Source organism: Sinocyclocheilus grahami, unplaced genomic scaffold, assembly GCF_001515645.1.
Source record: "Sinocyclocheilus grahami isolate Dianchi unplaced genomic scaffold, SAMN03320097.WGS_v1.1 scaffold2558.1, whole genome shotgun sequence".
In the NCBI taxonomy this organism is placed as follows: Eukaryota; Metazoa; Chordata; class Actinopteri; order Cypriniformes; family Cyprinidae; genus Sinocyclocheilus; species Sinocyclocheilus grahami.
In genome coordinates, this window is record NW_015507737.1 from 9907 (window position 1) to 21297 (window position 11391).

At 39.4% G+C, this 11391-nt stretch overlaps 1 pseudogene; it reads right to left on the minus strand.

The window, feature by feature from the left end:
- Positions 1-2746: 2746 nt before the first annotated feature.
- LOC107575302 (uncharacterized) overlaps positions 2747-11391 on the minus strand; it is a 19794-nt pseudogene continuing 11149 nt past the window's right edge.

Genomic DNA, 11391 nt, shown 5'->3' on the forward strand with positions numbered 1-11391 from the left:
AATTGGTGGCTGACTAAATACTTTTTTGCCCCACTGTAAATGAAGACACAGACTCGTACTGTTGTCTCTGCATTAGTCTGTATTGTCTTTCTTTCATCAACAAATGTCTACAACGTCTGTGTTCTCTTGCAACTGCAATATGAGTTATTTCCTATATGATAATAATACAGTTCTTTTATGTTCAATATCAATTTGTTCTTCAGTAACTTTTCCGCTTTTCATGAATGAGATAATGATTCAGAGTCTCAACTCGATGAAACACTATTTCAACAGTCCATTATAAAGCATTGAACTCATTATGAAATACAAAAAAAACAAAAATATGAACTTCATTACACATAACATTCACTTTCAATTAACATTGTACAAATATACCCTTTTGTTCCACTTAAACCACTATGAGATACATCTCATTTAATCTTCTCTACCCTAATGTTTAGCATGTTAAGCATGCCGATTAGCATAGGTAACATTACCGTCTTTGTTTGCATCAAACACCATGCTTTCACATATATTCACGGAGATGACCAGTCTCATGACAACTACTGTATATCGCTTTAACTCATAATGAAAATACATTGTTATGTATTTCATACCTGATAAAGGGAGAAAATAGACATTAATAAATGAAGACACGGACTCATGCTGTTGTCTCTGCATCAGTCTGTATTGGCTGTGACGCACAGCAGAGCTCGTGTCAGCTACAACCTTCAATCTTTACACCTTCAAACCTTGAAAAATTACACTTAAATCACATTGATTCTGTCATATTTTTTATGATCATATTGATCTTTTTTAACCTCTACACACTCCCCCTCAAAATTTAGATGTCGTCCCGACATCATGTAATTCACAATTTTTTACTTTCACATGGGCTATTCTGATTTTACTAAATCAATGTTTTCTTAGCCTGCATTATGCCACAGTCTATCTCTGATATCCGTACACAAGATATGGGTAGGGATTATAAAATGGTACTGGACTTGGCCATGGTGGAAGTGCTTGCTGCCCAAGGTAAGGCATATTCGGATACTGCTGAACTTCACCACTACAGTTTGTATTATAGCAAGTGGGGGTTCAGAGATGAACATAAGTGAACAGTCGAGGGGCTCGTCTTTCTCTCTGAGGTCTAGGATATCTCTTATCTACCGTAGAATCATTGCATGGCTAAGGTGATACTGTGTGCTCAACATCAAAACATTCTTCCTCACAAGTGTTCCATCCCTAAAGAATCTTCAATTTGAATCAGCTCTCCTTCATCGTCTTCACCAAGGCATTCTTCCTGTGAAAACTCGGTAGTGTCTACTTCCTCTCCCACCCTCTCAAGATCATTGGTATGCCCAGCCAGTCCACTTGTCTCCCTTTCTAACTTGTCAGCACTTCCGTCACTCCCTTCTCCACGGTGCTGCTGGTTTGGTGAGTAATAAAGACAGAACTCGTCCTCATCCTCTTCTTCATGTTCATTAGTCTTTACAGTATCACTTCTCTTTTGCTTTGTCATCCTTTTTCCTAAAATAGCAGCTTTGTCAGATTGCCCTTCCATTGGCAGGTGATCACATGACAGCAAGAGGTTACCTTTCCTACCTCTGGCTTCACTTCTTAAATCGGGAGATCTTCTTTCATTCGCCTCACGACAGTATGGATGGTCTCTTCCCAGTGGTTGTGCAATTTGCCCATGCCTCCTCCTCTTGGTGTCAGGTTTCTAACAAGTACACGGTCACCCGGAAACAAGGATGCACTTCTCAGTTTTCTATCGTAATGTTTTTTACTTCGCACTGCTGCTTTGTCCACATTCTCTCTTGCTATTTCATGTGCTTCTTGCATCTGTTCTATCCATCTCTGCAGGTATTCCTGGTGGCTCACTGTTCCAGTGCTTTCTTACAAACCAAAGAGTAGATCCACTGGTAGTCTGGGATGCCGGCCATAAAGAAGATAAAAAGGTGAGAATTCTGTTACCTCACATTTGGTGCTATTATATGCAAAGATGAGTTTATTCAGAGATTCCTTCCAGTTCATCTTCTGCTTGTCTGTTAATGTTTTGAGCATTTGAAGTAAGGTCCTGTTTAATCGTTCCGTCTGACCGTTCCCTTGTGGGTGGTACGTGTTCTGGAACTGAGGACACAAAAATTCTTTGTCAGCTGGGCTAGAAGCTGGTTTTGAAATTCACCACCTTGGTAGTGGTGTATTCATCTCGGAAATCCAAATCGCAGGGCATAGTCATTAAACAGGCGATCAGCTACCGTTTCAGCAGATTTTGATGTTGTAGGGTACGCCTGCGCAAACCGTGTAAAGTGGTCGACTATCACTAATATGTATTCGTATCCCCCCTTACATTTATCTAAATGAAGAAAGTCAACAGATACAAGCTCAAAAGGCTGGGTTGTGATAATATTAGTGAGAGGAGCCCTTGTCTACTTACAAGGCTTCTTTTGCTTCAAGCAAGGACAGCTTTTTGCAACATAATGTTCATTCTCTTGTTGCATACCGGGCCAAAATAAATTGTCTCTGATCAGTGATGTCGTGTGGTCAACCCCTTGGTGACCCATCCAACTGTGCAATTCCTTCATTACTACTGCCTTGTATCTTTCAGGTAGGACAAGTTGGTGTCGATTGGCTGTCTTCCTCTTCAGGATACCATCCTCATCAAAATGAAGCTTCTCCCATTCACGAAGAAGACATCGCCTCTGAGGGGTAAGAGACTTAATTTGGTGGGCACGAGGTCGCATAGCAGTTCATTTATATTTTATTACAGGCCCGATGTGTGGATCCTCTTTGGTTGTATTTCAGCCACTGGAAGAGGCTCATTGTCATCCCTGTCAGGCAAACAAGGAGACGAAGCAGATACTACCCAAGATGAGACATCTTCCTGTACTTCTACAGCATGTGCAGTGGCTGCAATGCAGTCTGATGACATTTCCTCTGTACATTGTTCTATCATCCCTTCGATGTCGAGAGGCAATCTTGATAAACTGTCGGCATCTGCATTTTCTCGGACAGGGCGGTACTTTATTGAAAAATGGAAGTCCGCTAACTCCGCTACTCACCTACAGCCGGTTGCATTGAGTTTTGCACTGGATAGTACATACGTGAGAGGTTTATTATCGCTAAAGACTCATGCGTAGTATGAGTAGTATCTAAATTTCTCCGTTATTGACCACTTGAGGGCGAGAAACTCTAATTTACCCGAATGGAGGTGGTAATTTCATTCGGCAGCTGTGAGGGTTCGAGATCCGGACGGATCTCATTACACTGAGCTTACCATCCTGCTTTTGGTACAATAATGCCCCCAGACCTTGGTTTGAGGCATCCGTATGAAGAATAAAGGGCAGCGAAAAGTCCGGGAATCCGAGGATAGGTGGTTCGACCAGATGATTGATACATTTTTCCAAGATCTCTTGGTGGTCATCCTTCCAAACCAGGGCTGGAACACAATGAACCGTAATCCAGCACATTTTTTCTTTCATTCTGTTAATCTGTCAATGATTTAAGTCAAATATATTTTGTGTATATGCCTATATATTCCTTTTTATGGAAGCCTATAGTTTTATTCTGTTTTCTCCATTCACAGAAGCGCTGCAGGTGCGTGTGATCTGTTGAATCCTTCTTACACTATCCTCAGATAAACTCTTAATGCCCGTGCATTGCCATTGCGACTTATCTGTGATGAGTTCACAGCTGAGCGCGGGCATTTCACTCGTTGGATGCGTAAGCATCAGATTTGCATGCCGTACTACTGGAATTCGTGATTGGTTGACAGCGAATTTCAAATATTAAATGGAACAATGAAATAACGTTATTAACCAGTTAATGGCCATTTCATATTTTCGATTCTGTTCGGAACTATAAAATTTGATTTCATTTCTGTTTCTGTTTCTGTTCCTGTCAAAATTCCGTTCGTTTCCAGTTTTCATTTTCGTTCCTTGAACCGGTTCAGAGCCCTGTTCCAAACTATTGGTTGGTTCGAAGGCACACTATTCTTCACTTTACTTCGTTTGGAATTTTGGAAAGTGTTTCCACTCCCGGGGTGCCCTTGAGTAAATCATACAGTGGTCCAGCAATCTTTGAAAAATCCTTAATATATTGTCGGTAGTAACTTAAGAGGCCCATCACAGTTCACAGCTGCCAGATGGTACTTGTTCTCTTTTCCTTCCAAGCTCGCACAGCATCCGTGTCAGCTGGATCCACTTTGCTACCTTCAGCCGACACAATTTTTCTGAGATAGCGGATTTCCCTTTTGAACATCCCACATTTGCTTGGCTTCAATTTTATTCCGTACCATCTAAGCTGCTGCAGTACCTCCCACTCATGGTGGACATGGTCCTCAAAGGACTTGCTGTAGACTAAGATGTCACCAAGGTATGGCACACATATCTGGTCTCTCAAGCTCTCCAAGCATTCCTCCATATACCTTTGAAAGGCAACTGGAGCATTCATCAATAGTGAAAACCATGAATTACCACCCAGGTTGTCAAGGATATCTTGGACTCTAGGAATTGGCTGACGATCAGGATGAGTCTTCTTATTCAGCTCCAGCTCCCTGTAATCCACACAAAGGTGGAGGCTTCCATCCCTCTATAGAGTGGTTTTGGCACAGAGATGTATGAAAGTGCAACAGGAACTGTGTATTTTAGGGATATTTTCAGGGTTCGATTTTCTATGCACCCAATGTCATCATCTGACTTGAAGAATAATGCACATTCCTCTCATAACATCTTGAGTACTATTTTCTTTTCAGACTGACTCAGGTGACTCAAATCGACTGGAGGATTCCAGACATCACCGGCGAACTCAACACTGCTTGTTTGGATGGGATTCACTAATGCAGGTATAGAATGACTTAGCTGATCAAATGACATGGACGGATAAACAGCTTGTATACCATGTGCTGTCCCTATGATAGTTCTTCCCCACAGGACAATGTCATGGTCCGTTGGATTCCAAGCATCAAGTATGATGTATGGTGGGGCACCCCTCTTTACCTTTACAAGTGTTTCCTGATACTCTAGCCCTTCTGCCCATTTGGGATCAAGATCGGGTTCAAACATCAAAGTGATGTCCTCCTTCAGTGGACTCATCTTTATTCGGCACTCAACCTGCAAAGAGGTACGCTTGGGAATTAATACCTTTTCACTGGGAATCCTCACCACATATTCATGTGACTTTTCTGCTTTTACAAGTTCTATCCGTTTTCTCCTGGCAACCGAAACATGACTTCTATCCACCCAACGTAAGGGATATCTTGTTCATTTGCTGCTATTATCTGAAGTGTGTTAGGTGCATCGATTATTTCAGAAAGCTGCCACAACCTCACATCAGGTAATATTTCATTTTTCCACCACTCATCAATGATACAAACTTGAGATCCTGTATCCCACAATGCTGTTGTTTTAACTCCATGGATATAACAGTCAATGAGACACTGTTTTTCCACTAAAGTGGCCACACTCAGTGATTTGTTTGAATTTATTATCATTTTGACACTTAATTCTTTTACACCTTTATGTCCTTTCTGTTGGCAGTCTTTCTTGTGTTTGCCCCAGTGGCGAGCCTGACATAACTTGGAGCAATATAGAGCTTTGTGGCAGGATGTGCATACTCTTAAATTATGGCCACCGCCCTTCATCCCATACCCTGAGCATTATTGGTGGGACTCTAACATTTGGCAGGTTACTCCCTGTCCCGTGGAAGTAACCCTCTCTCGTTTAAATGAGCATCCCTGGACAAGTTTACTGCCCTTGCTCTACAGCCTGCAAAGAAATGCTCACTGCTTCCACATCTATAGCAGTGGGTGAAATAATTGTCAGTGTCACAGTGCTGACAGTTGAAGCATCTTCTTCGTTGACTTCTTTTCTGGGTGGAAAGACGGTATGGTGCAAATCCTTGGAACTGAGCTGTTCTCCCTTTCTGTCCTGGATTGTAATTGGACCAATACCCAGGGAATGGGCATTCGGGGTGGGTAGCTGAGGCATAGTTTCGGAAACCTGGTGAGGACAGACCCTGTTCCACAGCTTTTTGGGACAACTGAATCGACTCTCTGATCTGTGACACTTCAGCGCTTAGACTCTTTAATAGTGCCATGAAGGGGTGTCCCCGACTTAGGATGTGCATAGTCGAATCGGAATTTTTTAATCTTGCTGATAGGCGACTGATAGTCGATTCATGTGCTTAGGGGCAGGTGGCAAAATACATCACCAAGAGTCAAGTCAGACATTCGACAGTCATAAATACTGACGTTAACACACAGGAAAATGTGTAACGGATGTATCGCAGATACAAAAATAATGTTTTGATTAAAAGGTAGTTAACATTAAACGTCAGCGAAACCCTAAGAATTCCCAACAATTTTTACAATAGTGCTCTCATTATAACGTTATGTACTGTATATGACAGTAGTTATTAATGTTCTGCATTTTTGTTTTCAGCTGCCCGCGCTGAAGATGGCCAGTAGAATTAAGTATTTGATAGCAGGTTTTTAATCAATGGGATTTTACTCATTTATCTCATATAGAATGTGCTTCTTTATTTATACAACATAACGTTAATATTACGACTTACAGGTGCATCTCAATCAAAACTATAGGGTCGTAACAACCTGTATAGGCTATCTGCACATGAACATGTCTGCAAGGCTCTGAATGAACTCCTTTTGTGGACGCTTTCTTCAAACAACAATGTGCAGAAACACGGCAACTAAACTCTATAAATCGGGAGATTTATAAAAACTCTAAAAAGTGCTTTACTGCGCAACCAAATGCATCTTATACAAGATAAATAATATATACACTATATAAACCGGCTGACATGTTTTGAAATCACTTGTAACTCACCTGATCGAAAAAAATCCAGTCTTTAACTCTGCCTTTGTCAGTTTGAGTCTTGTTAAAGTTTTAAATCCCTGCCGCCAAGATGCTTCTCTCTCGGTCACGGATTATGGAAAGTGAAACTTAACTTAAATCTATAGGGGAGGTTGGATATATTCAGGTACTTCAAAATATTTATTTGAAGCTTCTTTTTTTTCAGATTCTTATTTACATCATTATCATAATAGGTTGTATATTAACTTATTGGGAAAAAAACTGGTATTTCTATGTGAAATCAGACATTTGAGCACCCCCATATAGCCAAAATGGCATGTGTAACTGTCGTAGGCTAGTAAGAGCTGTGCGTGTAAACCTCTAAGCCTCCTTGTTAGAGCGCCCGCCTCCCACGCTGGAGACCACGGTTTGAATCCCTCTCGGAGCAAGGTGAAGTAGAACCGGTTACACATGATCATAACACCTCTGCAAATATTCGACTGTGAGATTGGTAATCGAATCAGCCTCTTCCTATCGAAGCATTGAATCTTCGACTATTCGGGGTCACTCCTAGTGCCATGTTTGATTTTATTTCTCTGAGTTCATGTAACAAATCAGGGTTATGCTTATTTTTATTTTCCATAAGTGACGTTTTCCCTTTTCTTTTCTGCAGGTGCTGAGATATCGTTGCATTCCACCGAATGCACCACCACTGGACGATGCTGGACTGCAGTTTTCTGTTTCAGTCATGCATGCAAGGTGTAATTTCTCTAACAACAGCTCATCACTCACATCTGTTTGTTGCAGGTATGGCTTCATATCCCTCTGATGTAGTCATTTTTCAGACCGGTAAGAACTGTATGCAGAAACATATTTTGCACTAGAATGGGGTCATATTTGAGACTAGATTCAGCTTCCTGTAATGCAAATAGAATCTTCTGCCTAAGATCTAAAACAAGAATTAAAAAGTTCTGGGGAGTCTCCTTACTGTCTTGGACTTCCGACATCAGTTGCTTGTACAGCTCTGTTGTGCCCCTCTCCTGGTAATGTGAGCGAAGGATCCTTCTCAAGGTAGGCAGTGTTAAGTTTGCTTTGCCCTCTAGATAGCTGCGTAACTGCATGCCAGGTACAATGGCTTTAATGACTGCATGGACTATTTCATGTTCAGGGACATTCTTCTTTTTGCCGTTCTCGATTTGATGTGCCAAGCTGAAAAACTAAGTTTATCTTTCTGCCCTGGTTCACCAACCTGCACAGATATTTTAAACTCGAGTTATTTTGATCTCTGCAACGCCCAGATGTACAAAACAGACCCTCCCACCTTTGTTATAAACATGGAGATTAGTCCCGTCCGAATTGGTACATGAAAATGGCAAACGTCCCCTTACGAAAATTAACCATGGTTTTACCACAAATAAAACCAAAAAAACATGGTTACTATAGTTAAACCATGGTAACCACAAATTAACCATGGGTTTGCTACTCTAACCATAGTTTAACCATGGTATTTGTAGTAAAACTGTGGTTATACAAATGGTAATGAATATGCCAAAAAACCATGGTTACAACACTTTTACTATAATAAAATCATGGTTAATTTTCGGGTGATAAGAATCAAAACTCAAACGTAGTTTAGAAAACTAATCCCGTCCGAATAGGGCAATATGTTTCCAAAGCGACGAAGTCTCAAGAACATGCGCCGTAAACCTGCATGTGCTTTTTTTTTAAACACGCCGAGCTTACATCTGCCCTATGAATGCAAAAGGCTCTCCAAATATAGGGCTGAATGGGAAAAAAGGTTATTAATGGGTCTGTCCAGTAACTAATGATGAACATAAGGCGAACTGCACAGTTTGCAGAGAAGCATTTCAATTACTCACAATGGACTGTTTGACTTAAAGCAGCATGCCGGTGACAGACATTCATAGGCTACTCATAAACGTAGGCTTATTGTTTTTTTTTTTTCTTTTGTATTTGGTAAATCTATTAGTATAATATTCCATACATTATCAGGGCTTGGTAGAAAGATAATTATTATATTGTTTAGACATAATTAGACAGATTAATTAATAGACTATAATTAATGTTATTTATTATTGTACAATTATATTAATCTTATGTATACATAATAAATAATCCTATATCTTTCATATACAATTAATGAAAATTTTACTTTTTTTTTCTTTTAAAAGTGCTAGATTATTTAGATAAAAGTGGGACAAATTATTAAATAATAATGTAGTCCTAATTTAAGTAAATTAATAAAAAAAATGTTTTTTTTTAATTCATCCCATCCAGGTAACAGCTCCAGAATTGTAAAAAAAGATAACTGGTTCAGAATGACTGTCACGATCAGAGGGCACTCTATCCCATACTATTGCCACTCTGTCATTCTCTTTGGGAGAGAAAAGGAAACAGAAGAGTAGAGCGTGAGTGAGTTGCAGAAGATAAACCTGCTGCTCGCCGCCGTCGAAGAGCCCCAGCAGAGAGGGGGAGTTCACGGTCGAAAGGGAACTGGATGTGCGCTTTTAAATAAATGAATTGGCTCTGCTCTCTTAGATATTGCGTGTGCGCCCTCAAACTTTGTCCTTGCATTATTGAAGACCAGAAGGGCTTTTTTAATTCAGGTGAAGAGTAGGCGTATCCCACTAAATGGAATCAAGCTGATTATAGTCAGCCTTCTCTAGTTATTTATTTTATTATTTAATACTTATTTGAGTTAAGTGCGTATTGTAAATATGCATTTATTAAATTATTTTATTTAGTGCATTTGTATTTTGTTGTCATTCCCGAAACTTTGCAAAGTGTGTGTGGACCGAAAAACAAAAGTTCTGCATTTTGAATGGATTATAGCCTAGAAAGCTTGCAAAGAGCACTGCCTTTATAATCACTAAAAAGCTGTCACTGTTCATTGCGATCTTACAAAGTTGTGTTATGACCAATTAATCTCTCTGCGCAATCAATCTATTATTTACATTGGATATATGCTCAGTATGTTATAATGAGAGGATTCGACTGTATAACTCAGCACGGAACAAAAACTGGTGTGTGTTGCAGCCCTTATGAGACAAAACCAGCATGTGCTGTCATGAGGATGATGAAAATGTTTTCATTTGAGTAAAGCCTTTAAGTCCCTTTAAGTGTTTTTCTTCTTTGACTATGTACAATTTCTCTTGTGGTAACATCTAATTTATTTGATTTTATTCAACCCAAAAATATTAACCTATACATTAGGTTACAGTGATAAAATGAAATTTAAGGGTTAGATCAGGTAGAAATAGCTCCCTAAACAACATTTGCAGGTTTGCACATTTTGCACAAAATGTTCTAGACCCACCCATGATACCCAGCTCTACAAACAGCTATCAGAAGAAGAATTACAACTATTTTTGCAATTCTGGTGGGGTGGAGGGGGAGGACTCAGATTTTTGTATGTAAGGAAGATAAAGAGAATTTGCAAAGAAGGACAATTATATGCCTGCTCTAAAAACTGGAGAAGGAGATTGCTATTTCTAGGAGCTTCAGAGATGTTAGCTAAAGTCATTGATAAGGTGCATACTGACTGTATTTTGAAAGGAGAAATTTGGAAATGTGGAGAGAAAGTAAGAAGAGGAAATCTGCATGTGTTAGAGAAATGTATGGCAACTGAAAGCTCTTTCGAAGGTACATTATCTTTGTCTGAACTTAAAAGAGCTATTGCTGGGGCAAAGAAATCATCTCCAGGATATGCTATAGTGTGATGGAATATCTGTCCTCATGTACTGTAAGTTTGGAGTTCTTCTACTAACCGTGGATAACAGGCATACATCCCTGAAGTTGGAAACATTCAAAACCTTGCAAAGATCATTCAGAGGTGACAAGCTTAGAATTTCATTGAATGTGAATGTTATCATTCTTTCCACAAGTTCACACTTGATGTTAGTACTGTTTGTTTATAGCTTATATTTATACTTATGCATGTGACATACACCATTTATCAAAGCAACGTAAACTACCAACAGGATTTTTTTTTTCTTTTTCTCTCTACCCACAATGGCTTCATTGCAAAAGTCAAAATGTCTTTTTTGGTAGAGTAATATAATTTGGTGGTGGTTCATATGTACACACACACACAATAAATCACTAATCTCTAATATTTTTAATTGTGAAATAATGAAGTCAAACCTGAGTATTGAAGCCCTCCATCTCTGTATTATCTGTGCGGTCATGGGCTGCATCTGTAAACTCTGTAAGCTGTGTCTATTTATATGGCGTGATGCGGAAAATGCTTTGCATTCTTAAAATCACCTGTCATCTCAGTAAGAAAGTGAAAGTTTTTGTTATTTATTTTTGTGGGGAGGTCTTTGATTAATTCACATTCACTATTTCTGTCTTTATTATTTTTATGATTTTAATAATTCACAGACTATATGTAATATTTGTTTTAATTATTGATATGAACAGAATGTTAGAGAGGATATGTAAATCTTGAAAAAGTTTATCTACAAAGAAATGTAGAGGAACTAGTTTTGCCAAGCTGCTCTTTAGAAAAGTATTTCCTCATTTGTGTTTAAGGGGATCCCCCCCTTTCCAGTCAGACAGGTTCTCAAGATCACTG